This window comes from Abramis brama (assembly GCF_963993115.1).
Source record: "Abramis brama genome assembly, chromosome: 2".
Classification (NCBI taxonomy): Eukaryota; Metazoa; Chordata; class Actinopteri; order Cypriniformes; family Leuciscidae; genus Abramis; species Abramis brama.
In genome coordinates, this window is record NC_139964.1 from 13,545,840 (window position 1) to 13,559,581 (window position 13,742).

General features: G+C 41.5%; 1 protein-coding gene and 1 long non-coding RNA gene across 2 annotated transcripts in view; one reads left to right on the forward strand and one right to left on the reverse strand.

Moving 5' to 3' along the window:
* LOC311077755 overlaps window positions 1–20 on the reverse strand; it is a 14,280-nt gene extending 14,260 nt beyond the window's left edge. The window contains exon 1 of the long non-coding RNA XR_014604975.1: window positions 1–20. This exon is cut by the window's left edge and continues 164 nt beyond it. This is a non-coding gene — a long non-coding RNA (uncharacterized lncRNA).
* LOC311077729 (uncharacterized protein) overlaps window positions 1–13,742 on the forward strand; it is a 136,855-nt gene that overhangs the window by 51,827 nt on the left and 71,286 nt on the right. The window lies entirely within an intron of this gene.

A 13,742-nucleotide genomic window follows, 5' to 3' on the forward strand; every position in this document is an offset into this window, starting at 1 on the left:
CCATCAGACTCTAGTATACGGACACGGTGTGCGTAAACTCCTCTGGAGAAGTATTTGTAAGCGTTTTCATATCCTTCTGGATAAGAGCACGTAATGATCACTCGTCGTCCCTCTGTTCCTCTCACTGTAATGCCCTCAGACAGTGAACTGCTCACTACACACACACACACACACACACACACACACACACACTGCTTTACTCAAGGCAAGGCAAGGCAAGTTTATTTATATAGCACATTTCATACACAATGGTAATTCAAAGTGCTTTACATACTATTAAAAATAATCAGAAGAAATAAGAATATACAAAACAGTTTAAAATAAAGAAACAAGAAAGAACTAAAAATAATTAAAACAGTTTAGAATAAAGAACAGTTTAAAACTAGATTAAAAAGTTCGTCGAGACAAACTTTAAGTTGGCTTGAGAAAGCTGGACCAGAAAGTTTGAAGAAGTTTAAAGCAGTTTGGAGTTTAAAGTAGTTTGAAGTTTAAATTAGTTTAAAGTTCAAATTAGTTAGAAGTTTAAAATAGTTTAAAGTCTAAATTAGTTTGAAGCTTAAATTAGTTTAAAGTTTAAATTAGTCTAAAGTTTAAATTAGTTTCAAGTTTAAAGTAGTTTAAATTTTAAATTACTTTAAAGTTTAAATTAGTTTGAAGTTTAAATTAGTTTGAAGTTTAAATTAGTTTGAAGTTTAAATTAGTCTAACGTTTAAATTAGTTTAAAGTTTAAATCAGTTTGAAGTTTAAAGTAGTTTACAGTTAAAAAGTTGTTGGGGGTTTTCTAGTGGGTTGCTAGGGTGTTTTGGGTTGTTGCTATGGTGTTGCTAGGCAGTTGCTAGGGTATTCTGGGTGGTTGCTAGGGTGTTCTGGGTGGTTGTTATGGTGTTGCTAGGCGGTTACTAAGGTATTCTGGGCGGTTGCTATGGTGTTACTAGGTGGTTGGTAGTTGTTACAGATGGTTACTATGGAGTTTTTATAGAGTTCTTAGCATGATCTTGGCATGATTTAGCACTTAACTAATTGCTGTTAGCATGTAGCTATTCACTGCTAGCATGTGTAGCATGTTGGAAGTGCTGTTTGCTAGCATGAGTCAAAAGAGCCAAACCTCATCTCTATACGATGTTCTGATGCAGAGATATAGGTCTTGTAAAACGGTTGCTAGGGTACTCAAGTTTGGTTGCTATGGAGTTGCTTGGGAGCTGGGAGCTTTAAACTTAAGAAGTTTAAAGTGGTTTGAAGTTTAAAGTAGTTTACGAGTTTTTGAGTTTTGCGTTTATAAGTTTAAATGAGTTTAGAGTTTGTTTAAATGAGTTTAGAGTGTGTGTGTGTGTGTGTGTGTTTACACACACACACACACACACACTCAGAGTTTATGAGTTTAGAGTTTATAAGTGTACAAGTTTTTGAGTTTAGTTTATAAGTTTAAATGAGTTTTGAGTTTATAAGTTTAAATTAGTTTACAGTTTATAAGTTTAAATGAGTTTACAGTTTATAAGTTTAAATGAGTTAAAGCTTAAGTTTGAAGTTTAAAGTAGTTTAAAGTTTATATTAGTTTGAAGTTTAATTTAGTTTGAAGTTTAAAGTAGTTTAAAGTTTAAAATAGTTTGAAGTAGATAGATAGATGAGTTTATTAGTTTAATTGAGTCTCAATGGCTTATATAGTATATAGAACGGCAGTTTGAATAAGTCTTCAAGGTGTTTAGATTTAAATTTTTGTCGGTTGGTCAGTTTGAATCTAGATTTGAATTTTTTAGAACTCCCCAATGCAAGTCAATGGGAGTTTTTCCGAGTTTTGATCGGCATTTTTAGGAAAACCGTAAGTCCGATCAGTCTGAAAAGATAAAGCAACTCGAGTCAGAATAGTCTGAAGGTCTGAGCCGAGTTTGGAGTATGTAGAGTTAAAGCTCTAGGAGGAGATAGGGGATAAATTTTTAGTAAGAAGAATAATAATAACTAGAATGTACATTTCCTGAAGAAAATGTGAAGTGGTGCTTGCAGTGGCAAAACTCTCCACTTGGTTGCTAGGGTGTTGTACATGATTGCATTCGAGCCAACAACCATGTCTGTACGATGTTGTGGAGCTGAAATATGGCTTCTATATGTTGCAATATGGTTGCTAGGTGGCTCTAAACGGTTGCTAGGGTGTGAATTCAGTTACCATGGTGATAGTTACAGACTTTTTCCCAACCAAAACAAAAGAGCCAACCCCCATCTCTATACGATGTTCTGATGCAGAGACATGGGTCTTGATAAACGGTTGTTAGGGTCCTCTGTTTGGTTGCTAAGGAGTGGCTCGGCAGCTGCCAATCATGAAACTCCAAAGGCTGCTTGTCAGTATGAATGATTCAAACCAAATCCCATGCCTCTGTGACATTCAGAATGGAAGATATCCCTCTTTGGATTTTGGTTGCTAGGGTACTCTGTTTGGTTGCCATGGAGTTGCTTGGCAGCTGCCAATGATGAAACTGCAAAGGCGTCTTGTCACTGTGAATGATATAAACCAACTCCCATGCCTCTGTGACATTCAGAATGGAAGATATCCCTCTTTGGATTTTGGTTGATAGGGTACTCTGTTTGGTTGCTAGGGAGTGGCTTGGCAGCTGCCAATGATGAAACTGCAAAGGCTTCTTGTCACTATGAATGATATAAACCAACTCCCATGCCTCTGTGAAATTCAGAATGGAAGATATCCCTCTTTGGATTTTGGTTGCTAAGGTGCTCGACAATGGTTGCTAGGGAGTGGCTTGGCAGCTGCCAATGACGAAATTCCAAAGGCTTCTTGTCAGTATGAATGATATAATCCAACTCCCATGTCTCTGTGACATTCAGAATGGAAGATATCCCTCTTTGAAGTTTGGTTGCTAGGGCATTCTGTTTTGTTGCTATGGAGTGGCTTGGCAACTGCCTATCATGAAACTCCAAAGGTTGCTTGTCAGTATGAATGATATAAACCAACTCTCATGCCTGTGTGACATTCAGAATGGAAGATATCCCTCTTTGGATTTTGGTTACTAGGGTACTCTGTTTGGTTGCTATGGAGTTGCTTGACAGCTTCCAATGATGAAACTGCAAATGCTTCTTGTCACTATGAATGATATAAACCAACTCCCATGCATCTGTGACATTCAGAATGGAAGATATCCCTCTTTGAAGTTTGGTTGCTAGGGCATTCTGTTTTGTTGCTATGGAGTGGCTTGGCAACTGCCTATCATGAAACTCCAAAGTCTGCTTGTCAGTATGAATGATATAAACCAACTCCCATGCCTCTGTGACATTCAAAATGGAAGATGTCCCTCTATGGTTTTGGTTGCTAAGGTGCTCGACAATGGTTGCTAGGGAGTGGCTTGGCAGCTGCCAATGATGAAACTGCAAAGGCTTCTTGTCACTATGAATGGTATAATCCAACTCCCATGCCTCTGTGACATTCAGAATGGAAGATATCCCTCTTTGGATTTTGGTTGCTAGGGTTCTCTGTTTGGTTGCTATGGAGTTGATTGGCAGCTGCTAATGATGAAACTGCAAAGGCTTCTTGTCAGTATTAAAGATATAAACCAACCCCCATCTCTATACGATGTTCTGATGCAGAGATATAGGTCTTGCAAAACGGTTGCTAGGGAACTCTGTTTGGTTGCTAGGGAGTGGCTTGGCAGCTGCCAATCATGAAACCCCAAAGGCTTCTTGTCACTATGAATGATATAAACCAACCCCCATCTCTATACAATGTTCTGATACAGAGATAGAGGTATTGCTAAATAGTTGCTAGGGTACTCTGTTTGGTTGCTATGGAGTGGTTTGGCAGCTGCCAATGATGAAACTCCAAAGGCTGCTTGTCAGTATGTATGGTATAAACCAGCTCCCATGCCTCTGTGACATTCAGAATAGAAGATATCCCTCTTTGGAATTTGGTTGCTAGGGTACTCTGTTTGGTTGCTATGGAGTTACTTGACAGCTGCCAATGATGAAACTGCAAAGGCTTCTTGTCACTATGAATGATATAAACCAACTCCCATGGCTCTGTGACATTCAGAATAGAAGATATCCCTCTAGGATTTTGGTTGCTAAGGTGCTCGACAATGGTTGCTAGGGAGGGGCTAGGAAGAGTTGAGGTGATTCATGATTGGCTGTTTGCTGTCCCAAGTCAAACGAGACCACCCTCAAGTTTCTATGACAATTCAGTCCGGAGATATCCCTTTGAACTCTTTCAATGGAAGTCTATGGGACTTGTTGCTAAGGTGCTCTAAATGGTTGCTAGGGCGTGGCTTGATAGCTTCACAATGATCCTGAGAGACTGATTGGTCGTCTGAGTAAAATGAGCCCGCCCCCTTGTCTCTATGACACTGTGATCCAGAGCTACGTTCATTACAAAATCCCTATGCAATTTACCATAGTAGGAAAAGCATGTGTGTTTCACGGGACATTCCTTCCCCATAGTAAGTCAATGGGGCAACTTTGGGACGCTCCTGCCCCCCAGGGGTGCAACTTTTACCCCATTGTGAGGTATGTTCTTACAGAGCCTGTCAGCCTCTTCAAATGTGGCAAATCACACATTTCTGTGAAATTCTCGCTCAGAGCTATGAGTTCTCAAAGTTCGTTGCAATGTTAAGTCAATGGAACTTTTTGGGCCGCTTTTTCGCCCCTGGGGTGAACACCGCACCCCCGATCGCTTATAAAAGTCATAGCACACCTCTCCTTAATGAGCCGGTCGATTTGACACCTCATTCATGGGTCTGTGACAAACAGTGCGGGGCGAGTTACGCGCCAAACTTTTGTCCGGAATAATAATAAGAAAAAGAATAATAACTAGAATGTACATTTCCTGAAGAAAATGTGAAGTGGTGCTTGCAGTGACAAAACTCACCACACGGTTGCTAAAGTGCGTTTAGCTAGTTTTTAGCAAGATTATAACAAAATTATCATCATGCTAGCATTATAAGCATGTGACTAACATAATGCTAGCATGTTGCTAGCATGGTGCTAATATGATTAGCATGTTGCTAGCATCATGCTAGCATGTTTTTAGCAAAAGCTAACGTGAATGTAGCTAGCATGATTAGCATGTTGTTAGCATGATGCTAGCATTTTTTAACAAGATGCTAACATGAATAGCACGTTTGCTAGCATGTTTGTAGCAAGAAGCTAGCATGATTAGCATGTAGCTAGTATCATGCTAGCATTATTAGCATGTTGCTAGCATCATGCTAGCATCATGTTAGCATGATTAGCATGTAGCTAGCATGATGCTAGCTTGTTTTACCATGTTGCTAGCATGGTTTACCATGATTTACCATAGTTTACCATGATTTACCACAATTTACCATAGTTTACCAGATTTACTATAGTATACCATGATTTACCATGTTCAAGTATGATTTACTATGATTCTACCATGATTTACCACGATTTACTATAGTATACCATGATTTACCATGTTCAAGTATGATTTACTGATTCTAGCATGATTTACCATAGTTTACCATGATTTACCATAGTTTAACATGATTTACCACAATTTACTATAGTTTACCATGATTTACTATAGTATACCATGATTTACCATGTTCAAGTATGATTTACTGATTCTAGCATGATTTACCATAGTTTACCATGATTTACCATAGTTTACCACGATTTACCACGATTTACTATAGTATACCATGATTTACCATGTTGAAGTATGATTTACTGATTCTAGCATGATTTACCATAGTTTACCATGATTTACCATAGTTTACCATGATTTACCACGATTTACCATAGTTTACCATGATTTACTATAGTATACCATGATATACCATGTTCAAGTATGATTTACTGATTCTAGCATGATTTATCATAGTTTACCATGATTTACCATAGTTTACCATGATTTACTATAGTATACCATGATTTACCATGTTGAAGTATGATTTACTGATTCTAGCATGATTTACCATAGTTTACCATGATTTACCATAGTTTACCATGATTTACCACGATTTACCATAGTTTACCATGATTTACTATAGTATACCATGATATACCATGTTCAAGTATGATTTACTGATTTTAGCATGATTTATCATAGTTTACCATGATTTACCATAGTTTACCATGATTTACCATGATTTACTATAGTATACCATGATTTACCATGTTCAAGTATGATTTACTATGATTCAAGTATGATTTACTATGATTCTAGCATGATTTACCATAGTTTACCATGATTTACCACGATTTACCATAGTTTACCATGATTTACTATAGTATACCATGATATACCATGTTCAAGTATGATTTACTGATTCTAGCATGATTTATCATAGTTTACCATGATTTACCATAGTTTACCATGATTTACCATAGTTTACCATGATTTACTATAGTATACCATGATTTACCATGTTGAAGTATGATTTACTGATTCTAGCATGATTTACCATAGTTTACCATGATTTACCATAGTTTACCATGATTTACCACGATTTACCATAGTTTACCATGATTTACTATAGTATACCATGATATACCATGTTCAAGTATGATTTACTGATTTTAGCATGATTTATCATAGTTTACCATGATTTATCATAGTTTACCATGATTTACCATAGTTTACCATGATTTACCATAGTTTACCATGATTTACTATAGTATACCATGATTTACCATGTTCAAGTATGATTTACTATGATTCTAGCATGATTTACCATAGTTTACCATGATTTACCACGATTTACCATAGTTTACTATGATTTACTATAGTATACCATGATTTACCATGTTTTAGTATGATTTACTATGATTCTAGGATGATTTACCATAGTTTACCATGATTTAGTCAAAAGAGCCAAGTCCCATCTCTATACTATGTTTTGATGCAGAGATATACGTTTTCCTAAACGGTTGCTAGGGTACTCTTTTTGGTTGCTATGGAGTTACTTGGCAGCTGCCAATGATGAAATTCCAAAGGCTTCTTGTCACTATGAATGATATAAACCAACTCCCATGCCTCTGTGACATTCAGAATGGAAGATATCCCTCTTTGGATTTTGGTTGCTAGGGTACTCTGTTTGGTTGCTAGGGAGTGGCTTGTCAGCTGCCAATCATGAAACTCCAAAGGCTGCTTGTCAGTATGAATGATATAAACCAACTCCCATGCCTCTGCGACATTTAGAATGGAAGATAACCCTCTTTGGATTTTGGTTGCTAAGGTACTCTGTTTGGTTGCTAGGGAGTGGCTTGTCAGCTGCCAATCATGAAACTCCAAAGGCTTCTTGTCAGTATAAATGATATAAACCAACTCCCATGCCTCTGTGACATTCAGAATGGAAGATATCCCTCTTTGGATTTTGGTTGCTAAGGTGCTCGACAATGGTTGCTAGGGAGGGGCTTGGAAGTGTTTAGGTGATTCATGATTGGCTGTTTGCTGCCCCGAGTCAAATGAGACCACCCCCATGTTTCTATGACAATTCAGTCTGGAGATATCTCTTTGAACTCTTTCAATGGAAGTCTATGGAACTTGTTGCTAAGGGGCTCTAAATGGTTGCTAGGGCGTGGCTTGATAGCTTCACAATGATCCTGAGAGACTGATTGGTCGTCTGAGTAAAATGAGCCCTCCCCCTTGTCTCTATGACACTGTGATCCAGAGCTACGTTCAATACAAAGTCCCTATGCAATTTACCATAGTAGGAAAAGCATGTGTGTTTCACGGGACGTTCCTTCCCCATAGTAAGTCAAAGGGGCAACTTTGGGCATCTCCTGCCCCCCAGGGGTGCAACTTTTACCCCATTGAGAGGTATGTTCTTACAGAGCCTGTCAGCCTCTTCAAATGTGGCAAATCACACGTTTCTGCGAAATCGTCGCTCAGAGTTATGACTCGTCAAAGTTTGTCGCAATGTTAAGTCTATGGGATTTTTCGGACGCTTTTTCGCCCCTGGGGCGAACACCGCACCCCCGATCGCTTATAAAAGTCATAGCACACCTCTCCTTAATGAGCCGGTCGATTTGACACCTCATTCATGGATCTGTGACAAACGGTGCGGGACGAGTTACGCGCCAAACTTTGTGTGGAATAATAAAAAGAAGAATAATAATAATAAGTATGAGCAATAACAATAGTGATGCCTTGCTTTCAGCAAGCACCACTAATAAGTATGAGCAATAACAATAGTGATGCCTTGCTTTCAGCAAGCACCACTAATAACTAGATGCGAAAGTTCGTCGAGACAAACTTTAAGTTGGCTTGAGAAAGTTTGGACCGGAAAGTTTTTTGCTAGGCGGTTGTTATGATGTTATGGGTGGTCGCTATGGTGTTGCTAGGCGGTTGCTAAGGTATTCTGGGTGGTTGCTAGGCGGTTGCTAGGGTGTTTTGGGTGGTTGCTAGGGTGTTTTGGGTGGTTGCTAGGGTCTTTTGTGTGGTTGCTAGGCGGTTGCTAGGGTGTTCTGGGTGGTTGCTAGGCGGTTGCTAGGGTCTTTTGGGTGGTTGCTAGGCGGTTGCTAGGGTGTTTTGGGTGGTTGCTAGGATATTTTGGGTGGTTGCTAGAGTCTTTTGGGTGGTTGCTAGGCGGTTGCTAGGGTGTTATGGGTGGTTGCTATGGTGTTGCTAGGCGGTTGCTAAGGTATTTTGGTGGTTGCTAGGGTGTTCTGGGTGGTTGCTAGGCAGTTGCAAGGGTGTTATGGGTGGTTGCTATGGTGTTGCTAGGCGTTGCTAAGGTATTCTGGGTGGTTGCTAGGTGGTGGCTAGGGTGTTCTGGGTGGTTGCTAGGCGGTTGCTAGGGTGTTTTGGGTGGTTGCTAGGATATTTTGGGTGGTTGCTAGGCGGTTGCTAGGGTCTTTTGGATGTTGCTAGGGTCTTTTGGGTGGTTGCTAGGCGGTTGCTAGGGTATTTTGGGTGGTTGCTAGGGTCTTTTGGGTGGTTGCTAGGGTGTTCTGGGTGGTTGCTAGGCGGTTGCTAGGGTCTTTTGGGTGGTTGCTAGGCGGTTGCTAGGGTGTTCTGGGTTGTTGCTAGGCTGTTTTGGGTGGTTGCTAGGATATTCTGGGTGGTTGCTAGGCGGTTGCTAGGATATTTCTGGTGGTTGCTAGGGTCTTTTGGGTGGTTGCTAGGCGGTTGCTAGGATATTTTGGGTGGTTGCTAGGGTCTTTTGGGTGGTTGCTAGGCGGTTGCTAGGGTCTTTTGGGTGGTTGCTAGGCGGTTGCTAGGGTGTTTTGGGTGGTTGCTAGGGTATTTTGGGTGGTTGCTACGGTGTTCTGGGTGGTTGCTAGGGTCTTTTGGGTGGTTGCTAGGCGGTTGCTAGGGTGTTCTGGGGGGTTGCTATGGTATTCAGGGCGGTTGATATGGTGTTACTAGGTGGTTGGTAGTTGTCACAGATGGTTACTATGGAGTTTTTATAGAGTTCTTAGCATGATCTTGGCATGATTTAACACTTAACTAATCGCTATTAGCATGTAGCTATTCACTGCTAGCATATGTAGCATGTTGGAAGTGCTGTTTGCTAGCACGAGTCAAAAGAGCCAAACCTCATCTCTATACGATGTTCTGATACAGAGATATAGGTCTTACAAAACGGTTGCTAGGGTACTCGAGTTTGGTTGCTATGGAGTTGCTTGGGAGCTGGAAGATTTAAACTTAAGAAGTTTATAGTGGTTTTAAGTTTACAGTAGTCTACAGTAGTTTGAAGTTTGAGAGATAGATAAATAAGTTAGACACACACACACACACACACACAAACAAACACACAAACACACAGACACACACACACACACACACACACCCACTAACTCGCTCACACACTCACTCATAAACTCAGTGTGTGTGTCTGAGTTTAGAGTTTATAAGTGTATAAATTGATGAGTTAATAAGTGTATGAGTTCTTGAGTTTTGAGTTTATAAGTTTAAATCAGTTTAGAGTTTATAAGTTTAAATGAGATTAAGAGTTCAAAGTTTATTAATTTATGAGTTTAAGAGTTCATAAGTTTATGAATTCATGAGTTTATAAGTTAATTAGTTTATAAGTGTTTATAGTTTATAGTTTATTAGTTTAAATGAGTCTCAATGGCTCATATAGTATATAGAACGGCAGTTTGGTTTAGTCTTCAAGGTGTTTAGATTTAAATTTTTGTCGGTTTGAATTTTTTAGAACTCCCCAATGTAAGTCAATGGGAGTTTTTGAATGAGTTTTTTCGAGTTTTGATCGTCATTTTTAGGAAAACCGTAAATCCGATCAGTCTGAAAAGATATAGCATACCGAGTCAGATCAGTTTGAGTGTCTGAGCCGAGTTTGGAGTATGTAGAGTTAAAGCTCTAGGAGGAGTTTGATATAGATTTTTTTAGGGTCAGAAGAATAATAATAACTAGATGCGAAAGTTCGTCGAGACAAACTTTAAGTTGGCTTGAGAAAGTTTGGACCAGAAAGTTTTTTGCTAAGCGGTTGCTAGGGTATTCTGAGTGGTTGCTAGGCGGTTGCTAGGGTATTTTGGGTGGTTGCTAAGGTGTTCTGGGTGGTTGCTAGGCGGTTGCTAGGGTGTTCTGGGTGGTTACTAGGGTGTTCTGGGTGGTTGCTAGGCGGTTGCTAGGATATTTTGGGTGGTTGCTAGGCGGTTGCTAGGGTATTTTGGGTGGTTGCTAGGGTGTTCTGGGTGGTTGCTAGGCGGTTGCTAGGGTGTTCTGGGTGGTTACTAGGGTGTTCTGGGTGGTTGCTAGGCGGTTGCTAGGATATTTTGGGTGGTTGCTAGGGTCTTTTGGGTGGTTGATAGGCGGTTGCTAGGGTATTTTAGGTGGTTGCTAGGGTATTTTAGGTGGTTGATAGGGTATTCTGGGTGGTTGCTAGGCGGTTGCTAGGGCATTTTGGGTGGTTGCTAGGGTCTTTTGGGTAGTTGCTAGGCGGTTTCTAAGATATTTTCGGTGGTTGCTAGGGTCTTTTGGGTGGTTGCTAGGCGGTTGCTAGGGTATTTTGGGTGGTTGCTAGGGTGTTCTGGGTGGTTGCTAGGCGGTTGTAGGGTGTTCTGGGTGGTTGCTAGGCGGTTGCTAGGATATTTTGGGTGGTTGCTAGGGTGTTCTGGGTGGTTGTTAGGCAGTTGCTAGGGTGTTCTGAGTGGTTGCTATGGTGTTGCTAGGCGGTTGCTAAGGTATTCTGGGTGGTTGCTAGGCGGTTGCTAGGGTGTTCTGGGTGGTTGCTATGGTGTTGCTAGGCGGTTGCTAAGGTATTCTGGGTGGTTGCTAGGCGGTTGCTAGGGTGTTCTGGGTGGTTGCTATGGTGTTGCTAGGCGGTTGCTAGGGTGTTCTGGGTTGTTGCTAGGCAGTTGCTAGGTGTTCTGGGTGGTTGCTAGGCAGTTGCTAGGGTGTTCTGGCTGTTTGCTAGGTGTTCTGGGTGGTTGCTAGGCAGTTGCTAGGTGTTCTGGGGGGTTGCTAGGCAGTTGCTAGGGTGTTCTGGGTGGTTGCTAGGGTATATTTGGTGGTTACTAGAGCATTTCTAGATGTTGCTAGGGTGTTCAAGATGGTTGCTAAGGTATTTTTGGTAGTTGCTATGGTGTTACTAGGTGGTTGGTAGTTGTCAAAGATGGTTACTATGGAGTTTTTATAGAGTTCTTAAAATCTTTAATAACGAGTGCCTTCAGTACGGCACTCGGCCTGCGGCCTCGTGCCTATGGCCGAATAGGCACAAGCATGGAGCAATATCGCAAGGCCACGAGTGTAATATTGCGTTAAAAAATACAAAAAAATGTAAAAAAATTTTTTTTTGGTTTAGGGTGGTTGCTAGGGAGCTCTTAGTGGTTGCTAGGGTGCTGAAACTGGTTGCTATGGTGTGGCTATGAAGATTTTAGGCCATTACTTATTGGTTGCTTGATAATATAAATCCTCTGAGGGAGAGAGAGAGGGAGAGACGCAGGGCTGTCAGGCCCTTTGGAGTCTGTGTGTGTGAAAACGGCAGTTTGGATTCAAATGTTTTTAGAACTCCCCAATGTAAGTCAATGGGAGTTTTTCCGAGTTTTGATCGTCATTTTTAGGAAAACCGTAAGTCCGATCAGTCTGAAAAGATATAGCAACGCGAGTCAGATCAGTTTGAGTGTCTGAGCCGAGTTTGGAGTATGTAGAGTTAAAGCTCTAGGAGGAGTTTCATATAGAAATTTTAGTCTCGGAATAATAATAATAACTAGATGCGAAAGTTCGTCGAGACAAACTTTAAGTTGGCTTGAGAAAGTTTGGACCAGAAAGTTTTTTGCTAGGCGGTTGCTAGGATATTTCTGGTGGTTGCTAGGGTCTTTTGGGTGGTTGCTAGGCGGTTGCTAGGGTGTTTTGGGTGGTTGCTAGGGTGTTCTGGGTGGTTGCTAGGCGGTTGCTAGGGTGTTCTGGGTGGTTACTAGGGTGTTCTGGGTGGTTGCTAGGCGGTTGCTAGGATATTTTGGGTGGTTGCTAGGGTCTTTTGGGTGGTTTATAGGCGGTTGCTAGGGTATTTTAGGTGGTTGCTAGGGTATTTTAGGTGGTTGCTAGGGTATTCTGGGTGGTTGCTAGGCGGTTGCTAGGGTATTTTGGGTGGTTGCTAGGGTCTTTTGGGTAGTTGCTAGGCGGTTTCTAAGATATTTTCGGTGGTTGCTAGGGTCTTTTGGGTGGTTGCTAGGCAGTTGCTAGGGCGTTTTGGGTGGTTGCTAAGATATTTTGGGTGGTTGCTAGGGTCTTTTGGGTGGTTGCTAGGGTCTTTTGGGTGGTTGCTAGGCGGTTGCTAGGGTATTTTGGGTGGTTGCTAGGGTGTTCTGGGTGGTTGCTAGGCTGTTTTGGGTGGTTGCTAGGGTGGTCTGGGTGATTGCTAGGCGGTTGCTAGGCGGTTGCTAGGGTATTTTGGGTGGTTGCTAGAGTGTTCTGGGTGGTTGTTAGGCAGTTGCTACGGTGTTCTGAGTGGTTGCTATGGTGTTGCTAGGGTGTCCTAAGGTATTTTGGGTGGTTTCTAGGGTGTTCTGGGTGGTTGCTATGGTGTTGCTAGGGTGTTCTAAGGTATTTTGGGTGGTTGCTAGGGTGTTCTGGGTGGTTGCTATGGTGTAGCTAGGGTGTTCTAAGGTATTTTGGGTGGTTGCTAGGGTGTTCTGAGTGGTTGCTATGGTGTTGCTAGGGTGTTCTAAGGTATTTTGGGTGGTTGCTAGGGTGTTCTGAGTGGTTGCTATGGTGTTGCTAGGGTGTTCTAAGGTATTTTGGGTGGTTGCTAGGGTGTTCTGAGTGGTTGCTATGGTGTTGCTATGGTGTTCTAAGGTATTTTGGGTGGTTGCTAGGGGGTTCTGGGTGGTTGCTATGGTGTTGCTAGGGTGTTCTAAGGTATTTTGGGTGGTTGCTAGGGTGTTCTGGGTGGTTGTTAGGCAGTTGCTAGGGTGTTCTGAGTGGTTGCTATGGTGTTGCTAGGGTGTTCTAAGGTATTTTGGGTGGTTGCTAGGGTGTTCTGGGTGGTTGCTAGGCGGTTGCTAGGGTGTTCTGGGTGGTTGCTATGGTATTGAGGGCGGTTGATATGGTGTTACTAGGTGGTTGGTAGTTGTCACAGATGGTTACTATGGAGTTTTTATAGAGTCCTTAGCATGATCTTGGTATGATTTAGCACTTAACTAATTGATATTAGCATGTAGCTATTCACTGCTAGCATGTGTAGCATGTTGGAAGTGCTGTTTGCTAGCATGAGTCAAAAGAGCCAAACCTCATCTCTATACGATGTTCTGATACAGAGATATAGGTCTTGCAAAACGGTTGCTAGGGTACTCAAGTTTGGTTACTATGGAGTTGCTTG